Genomic DNA, 9,212 nt, shown 5'->3' on the forward strand with positions numbered 1-9,212 from the left:
GCCATCCCTGTCCCAAGAAAAACCTCACCACAGCCTCTGCTATCAACTGTAGCCTAAGCCAGCAAAGAAGTCACAGATACCACTGATTGTATTTACAGCTGAAAAAATCATATAAAAACTACCACCACATTTACCCAGAATCAAGGCCAAAATGCCTTATTCAACCAACACCATAAATATATATTTCGGAAAAAATATTTCCCTATGAAAGCCAAAAAAATTAGAAGAAGTGACTGTTACATCAGATGGACAGATATAAATGTAAGGACATGAGAAATATAAAAAAGCAAGGAAATATGATGCCTACAAAAATGCAATAATTCCTCAGCAAAACATTTAAATTAATATTTCAATCAAAAATGACTTTATAAAATTCCAGAAAAATAATTCAAAGTAATAATAATAAAGCACATGGTGTGATACAAGAGAAGGAAAATAAACAATAAAAGGAAAATCAGAAAAAAATTCAAGATATAAATGAGGAATTAATTAAAGAAATAAATAACACACACAAAAAAAACTGAAAATCCTGTCGCTGAATATTTTAATGGATGAAGTACAAAAAAATCTCATTTGAGAGCTTCAACAATAAACTGGATCAAGCAGAAAAAAGAATTTCAGAATTTGAAGATGTATCTTTTGGAATAACTCAGTCAGACAAAAAAGAAAAGAATGAAAAAGATTATGTAACACATGGAATGCCAAAAGCCACTGAATATTCAAATTTTGAGTTTTTAAGAAGTTTAAGAAACTCCTAAAGCCATAGAAAACCTACTTAACCAGGTAATAGCTGAAACAAGTTCAAGTGTAGCAAGAGTTTTAGACATCCAGATGTAGGAAGCTCATAGGTCCCAAATGGATACAACTCAAAAAAATCTTCTCCATGGCACATTATAGTCAAAGTATCAAAAGTCAAAGACAAAGAAAGATTTATAAAAACAGCAAGAGAAAAGCACCTAGCATATATAGGAGAACTCTCACCATATTAACAATGAATTTCTCAGGAGAAACTTTACAGGCCAGAAGAAAATGGGATGATATATTTAAGTGCTGAAAGAAAGAACTAGCAGGCAAGAATACTATACCCAGCAAAGCTATACTTCATAGATAAGAAAAAAAGTAAAATGTTTCCCAGACAAACAAAAACTGAGAGAATTCAACCCCACTAGATAGGCCATACAAGAAATGTTTAATGGAGTCTTACATGTGGGGGCAAAAGCATGATGTCTACCATCTAGGATAACACATAAAATTATAAAACTCACTGACAGAGCAAACACACAAATGAGTGACATAAAAAACTCAAAGAGTACCACTACGCAAAACCACCAAGTTACAATAATAAGCAAAAAGAGATAAAGGAAAAGAAATGATATACCAAATGACCAGAGAACAATTAACAAATCGACAAGAATAAGTCTTCGCATATCAATAATAACCTTGAATGTAAACAGATTAAATTTCCAACTTAAAACGTACAGACTAGCTAAATGGATTTTAAAAAGAGAAAAACTATATGATACCTACAAAAAACTCACTTTGCCTATGAATATACATACAGACTGAAACTGAAGAGATGGTAAAATATATTCTATGCAAATGGAAATCAAATCTGAGCAGAACTAGTTACACTGATATCAGATAAAATATAATGTCAAAAACAGTAAAATAAAACAAAGAATGTCATTATATAATGACAAAGGGATCAATTCAGCAGGAGGATAATAACAATTCTCTCTCTATATATACGTGTATATACACCCAACACCAGAGCAATCACATGTATAAAGCATTATTAGATATAAAAGGAAGAAATAGACTTCAATACAATAATATTTGAAAACTTCAAAAGTCAACTCTCAGCATAAGACAGATCTACAAAATAGAAACTTAAGAAAGAAACATTAGATTTGAACTTCACTCTAGACCAAATTGACTTAATAGTCATCAACAGAACATTTTATCCAACAGCTGCAGAATATACATTCTTCTCATCAGCACATGAAACACTCTCCAGAATAGACCATATATCAGACCACAAAAGAAGTCTAAACAAATTTTTTATAATTATGTACCAATTCAGACCACAATGAAATAAAACTAGAAATTAATAACAATAGGAGGTTCAGAAAGTGTACAGATACATGGAAATTAAGCAAAATGCTCCTGAACAACCATTCAGTCAGTGAAGAAATTAAGAAGAGAAAAAAAAATTTAAACAAATGAAAATGGAAATACAATATGTGAAATAACCTATAAGATAAAGCAAAAGCAGTACCTAGAGGGAAATTTATAGCAATAAATACTTACATCAAAAAGGTAGAAAGACTTCAAATAAACAATCTGTTCACCTCAAATAACTAGAAAATCAAGAACAAACAAAAACCAAAATTAGAAGAAAAGAAATTTTAAAAATTAGAGCATAAATAAATAAATAAATCAGAGAATTTAAAAGATACAAAGAGTCAACAAAATATAAAGTAGTTTTTTAAAAAAGAGAAACAAAATAGATAAACCATTAGCTAGAGCAATCAAGAAAAACAGAGAGAAGACCCAAATAAACAGTCAGAGGCCGGGCGCGGTGGCTCACGCTTGTAATCCCAGCACTTTGGGAGGCCGAGGCGGGCGGATCACAAGGTCAGCAGATCGAGACCACGGTGAAACCCCGTCTCTACTAAAAATACAAAAAAATTAGCCGGGCGTAGTGGCGGGCGCCTGTAGTCCCAGCTACTCGGAGAGGCTGAGGCAGGAGAATGGCGTGAACCCGGGAGGCGGAGCTTGCAGTGAGCCGAGACTGCGCCACTGCACTCCAGCCTGGGTGACAGAGCAAGACTCCGTCTCAAAAAAAAAAAAAAAAAACAGTCAGAAACAAAAAAGGAGATATTACAAGTGACCATATAGAAATAAAAAAGATCTTTGGAGACTATTATGAACAACGATATGCTAACAAACTGGAAAACCTAGTGGAAATGATTAAATCCCTGGACACCTACAACTTACCATGGCTGAATCAGGAAGAAATAGAAAACCTGAACGGGCCAGTGATGAGTAACAAGATTGAATCAGGTGTCTCCCAACAAAGAAAAGCCCAAAAACAGATGGCTTCACTGCCAAATACTACCAAACTTATAAAGAAGAACTAACACCAATTCTCCTTAAACCATTCCAAAAATTTAAGAGGAGAAAATTCTTTTTAACATTCCACAAGGCCAGCATTAATCTGATACCAAAAAGGATAAAAAAGAAAACTACAGGCCAATATTCCTTATGGACATAGATGCGAAAATCAACAAAATACTAGCAAACTTAATCCAACAGCACATTAAAAGATAATATATCATGATCAGTGGTATTTATCCTACGAAATGCAAGAATAGTCTAGTATACCTTAATAAAAATGTGCAATACACATACATGGAATGAAATAAAATATTATCTTCATTCTTTGGAATCTCTTAGGATTAAGGCATGCAGAAAAAGCATTTCATAAAATTTAACATCTTTTCATTATAAGACCTTTCAAAAACTAGGCATGAAATTAACACATACCTCAAAAGAGTAAAAGCCATATATAATAAACTCATAGCTAACATCATACTTAGTGGAGCAAAGCTGAAAGATTTTCCTCTAAGAACTGAAACAAGACAAGAATACACACTTTTACCACTCCTATTCAGTATAATACTGAAAATTCTATGCAGAGAAATCAGGCAAGAGAAAGAAATAAGAGGCATATAAATTGGAATAAAGAAAGTCAAATTATCCCTCTTTGCAGATGACATGCTCTTATGTTTAGAAAAATTTAAATGCTTCACTAAAAACCTTCTTATATCTGATAAGAGAATTCAGCAAAGCTGTAGGATATTAAATTACATACAAAAGTCAGTGGCAGTTTTTTTCACCAATAATAAAATACACATGAAAAAAGAAGTCAATCTCATTTACAATGGCAACAAAAAAATACCTAGGAATAACTTGAACCAAGGAAGTGAAAGGTCTCTAGAAGGAAAACTACAAAACACTAATGAAAAAATTAAGAATGGTACAAACAAATAAAAAAACATTTCATGCTATGCATCACACGAAATAATATGGTAAAATTGACCACACTACTTAAAGTAATCTATAGATTCAATGCAGTCTTTATCAAAATACCAATATATTGGTATTTGGTGGCTCTTTAGTGTCCAATATGTCACATAGACTTTGTTAATTCTTTTTTTCTTCTCTGTTTCTCTGACTAGGTTATTCCAAAAGACTCATCTACAGATTCTGAAATTATTTCTTCTGCTTGATCCAGTTTATTGTTGAAAAAAATTCTAAAATTTATTTGGAAGCAAAGGAAAAAAAAATAGCACAGATAGCCAAAGCAAAGCAATACTGAGCAAAACAAACAAAGCTGGAGGAATCGTTATCTGACTTCAAAATACATTGCGTTTATAGTTAACAAAACAGCATGGTACTGACATAAAAACAGACACATACACAAATGAAACAATAGATCCCCCAGAAATAAATCCATGTGTTCATAGCCAGCTGATTTTTACAAAGGTACCAAAGGCATACGTTGGAGAAAAGACACTCTTTCATAAATGGTGCTGGGAAAACTGGCTCTACATATGAAGAAGAATGAAACTAGATCCCTATCTCTCACTGTATACAAAAATCAATCAGTTACATAACAAAACATAAGATGCCAAACTATAAAACTACTAGAAGAAAACATGGGGAAAACACTTTAGGATATTTAAAAGATTTTATTACTAAGACTTCAAAAGCACAGGCAACAAAACTAAAAACCGACAAAAAGGACTATATTAAAGACCTTCTGTACCACAAAGGGAACAATCAATAGAGTGAAGAGACAGTCTGTTGAGTGGAATAATATATTTGCAAGTTAAAGAACTCAAACAACTCAACAGGAAAAAAAAATACTGTTTTAAAAAATGGGCAAAGGACATCAATAGACATTTCTCAAAAGAAGACATACAAATGGCTAATACGTATATGAAAAAAATGCTTGACATCAATAATCATCATGGAAATGCAAATTAAAACCACAAAGAGATAGCATCTTACCCCAGTTAGAATGGCTATTATTAAAAAGACAAAAAATACCACATGCAGGTGATATTTACTGTTGCTAGAAAAATAACTTTGTACAGCCATTATGGAAAACAGATTGAAGATTTCTTCAAAACTAAAAATTGAACTACAGTATGACCCAGCAATTCCACTACTGGGTATTTATCCAAAGGAAAGGCAATCAGTATATCAAAAAGATACCTGCATCCTCATGTTTACTGCAAATGCTATTCACAATAGCCAAAATAGGGAATCAATCTATGTGTTTATCAATGGAGGAATGGATAAAGAAGTTGTGGTATATATACATAATGGAATGCTATTCAGCCATTAAAAAGAATTAAATCATCTCATTTGCAGCAACATGAGTTGAAGTGAAGGTTATTATATTAAGTGGAATGAAGTAAGCACATAAAGACAAATATTAAATTTCTCACTTACATGTGAGAACTAAAAAAGTGGATCTCATGTAGCTAGAGATTAGAATGATAGCAGAGGTTAGTGTGTGGAGAGTGAAAAGAGATTGGTTAAGGGGTACAAATATAGAGTTAGATAGAAAAATAAGTTCTAATGTTTGATGGTAGAGTAGGGTGACTATAGTTAACAACAATGTATTTTATATTTCCAAATGGTTAGAAAAGAGGACTTAAAATATTCCTAATACATATAAATGACAAATACACAATGTGATGGATATATCCTGTAGATGTATTCAGTAAATATCCTGACTTAATCAATTCATATTCTATGCATGTAACAAAATATCACATATATCCCTAATATCCAAATATTATGTAATATCAATTAAAAAATAAAAATAAATTTATCTACATCTGTTCTTCATATTTTATTGAAGACATTGTATTATTTAATTATACGAGGTTCTCAGAGTAACAGAACAATGGGAGAAACATGTAAAGATATTTACTCACAAAAGTATGGAGGAAGAGCAGTCTCATTAACTGCCATCTACAAACTGAAGACCCAGGAAAGCAACAGATTTCAGTCTAGGTTTGAAGGCTTGTGAACAAGGAGTGCCAAGGGCAGAAGACTGATGTTCCAGCTCAGTTATTCTGATAGTGAATTCAACATTACCATGCATTTTTGTTTTGGAATGGCCCTTAATGTATTGAATGATGCCTAGTCACGTTGGCAAACGTTGTAGGCTTTACTCAGTTCACCTATTAAAATGGTAATCTCTTCTGTGAGATACATCTCATAGAAACACCCAGGAATAATGTTCAACCAGCTATCTAGGCATCCTATGGCATAGTCAATTTGACACGTAACCATTATAGTCATTATCTAGATTTCTTAAAATGTTTATTTTGATAATTTTAGACTTAAAAAATGTACAAAGATAGTAAACAGAGTTTTTTAATACTCATTTCCGAGTTTTAGTCATTTTTAATCATTTGGATTACTATGGTATATTTACCAAAACAAACGAACTGACACTGTTACATTGCTACATCTAGCACGCTTTTGCTGAGAAGGATTAAGTCCCACCTTTTATGTAGGGGAAGTATCTACACATATTATTTGGAATTACTTTGTAAAAATATTTGTCTTTTCTCCTTATTTATTCATTAATTTATTTATATTAGTAAGGACACATACATATTTATTTTATACTTTCATTGCTAATTGACTAATATGTGAATTATATATGTATATATATATTCTCAAATTGTTCAGATTTTGGTCATTGGGAGTTCACTTTTAGTTTGGCTTTGTGTCCTTTCGACATGCCTTCATATGTTTGTTTACTAAGCATTGTTTCCTGGTCAAAAAAGTGTTCCAAACTCATCTGATATTTCCACTGTCCCAGTCTCAGAATAAGGCATTTCTCCAAGTAGTCCTGCATTTTGTCACTGGAGAATAGTATTTTAAAACAAGAATCTGGGTAATAGGTGAGTTCATTGCTACTGATCACTCTCAAAATACACAGATATATAATATCATTATGTTTACTGATATGGTTTGGCTGTCTCCCCACCCAAATCTCATCTTAAATTCCCATGTGTTGTGGGAAGGACCTAGCTGAAGGTAATTGAATCATAGGGGCAGTTCTTTCCTGTGCTTTTCTTGTGACAGTGAATAAGTCTCACAAGATCTGACAGCTTTATAAGGTGTTATTTCCCTGAATAAGCTCTCCCTTTGCCTGCTGCCATCCATGTTTGATGAGACTGGCTCCTCCTTTACTTCCACCATGATTGTGAGTCTTCCTCAGCCATGTGGAACTGTAAGTCCATTAAACCATTTTTTTTTTGCATAAATTACCCAGTCTTGGGTATGTCTTTATCAGCAGCATGAAAATGGACTAATACAGGTAGGTGGGGTAGGTGGTACCAGGAATGGGGTGCTGCTGAAGAGATATCCAAAAATGTGGAAGCGACTTTGGAAACTGTGTAACAGGCAGAGGTTGGAACAGTTTGGAGGACTCAGAAGAAGACAGGAAAATGTGGGAAAGTTTGGAACTCCATAAAGACTTATTGAATAGCTTTGATCAAATTGCTGATAACAATATGGACAACGAAATCCAGGCTGAGGTGATCTCAGAAGAAGATGTGGAACTTGTAGGCAACTGGAGCAAAAGTGACTTTTGTTAGGTTTTAGTAAAGAGACTGGTGGCATTTTGCCCCTGCCGCAGAGATGTGTGGGACTTTGAACTTGAGGGAGATAATGTAGGGTATCTGGCGGAAGAAATTTTTAAGCCCCAAAGCATTTAAGATGTGACTTGGGTGCTGTTAAAGGCATTTAGTTTTATAAGGGAAACAGAGCATAAAAGTTCAAAAAATTTGCAGTTTTATGTGATAAAATGTGATAGAAAAGAAAATCCCATTTTCTGAGGAGAAATCTGAACCTGCTGCAGAAATTTGCATAAGTAACAACTAGCTGAATGTTAATCCCCAAGAAACAGGGAACAATACCTCCAGGGCATGTCAGAGGTCTTCTTCATGGCATCCCCTCCCATCACAGGCCCAGAGGCCTAGGAGGAAAAAGTGGTCTCGAGGGCTAGGGCCAGGGTCCCTGTGCTGTGTGCAGCCTAGGGACTTGGTGCCCTGCATCCAAGCCTCTCCAGCCATGGCTGAAAGGGGCCAATATAGTGCTCAGGCCATGGCTTCAGAGGGTGCAATCCTCAAGCCTTGGCAGCTTCCACGTGGCATTGAATCTGCCAGTGCACAGAAGTGAAGAATTTGGGTTTGAGAAACTCCACCTAGATTTCAGAAGATGTGTGGAAATGCCTGGATGTCCAGGCAGAAGTTTGCTGCAGGGGCAGGGCTCTCATGGACAATCTCTGCTAGGGCAGTGACAAAGGGACTGTAGGGGTTGGAGCCCCAACACAGAGTCCCTACTGGGGCACTGCCTAGTGGAAGTATGAGAAGAGGGCCACTGTTCTCCAGACCCCAGAATGGTAGATCCACTGACAGCTTGCATTGTGTATCAGGAAAAGCTGCAGACACTCAACACCAGCCCATGAAAGCACCCAGGAGTGCAGCTGTACCCTGAAGAGCCACAGGGACAGAGCTGCCCAAGTCCATGGGAACTCACCTCTTGCATCAGTGAGACATGGAGTCAAAGCAGATCATTTTGGAGTTTTAAGATTTGACTGCCCTGCTGGACTTTGGACTTGCATGGGTTCAGTAACCCCTTTGTTTTGGCCAATTTCTCCCATTTTGAATGGTTGTATTTCTCCAAAGCTTGTACCCCCATTGTATCTAAGAAGTAACTAACTTGCTTTTGATTTTACAGGCTCATAGGTGGAAGGGATTTGCTTGGTCTCCGATGAGACTTTGGACTGTGAATTTTGAGTCAATGCTGAAATGAGTTAAGACTTTGGGGGACTGTTGGGAAGGCATGATTTGTTTTGAAATGTGAGGACATGAGATTTGCAGGGGCCAGGGTTGGAATGAAATAGTTTGGCTGTGTCTTCTCTACTCAAATCTCACCTTAAATTTCTACATGTTTTTGGAGGGAAATTGTGGTAATTAAATCATGGGGGCAGGTCTTTCCTGTGCTGTTCTTGTGATAGTGAATAAGTCTTATGAAATCTAATGGCTTGTAAGGTGGTGTTTCCCTGCACAAGCTCTCTCTTTGCCTGTTGCCATCCATGTAAGACGTGA

This window comes from Hylobates moloch, unplaced genomic scaffold, assembly GCF_009828535.3.
Source record: "Hylobates moloch isolate HMO894 unplaced genomic scaffold, HMol_V3 SCAFFOLD_16, whole genome shotgun sequence".
NCBI classification, from domain to species: Eukaryota; Metazoa; Chordata; class Mammalia; order Primates; family Hylobatidae; genus Hylobates; species Hylobates moloch.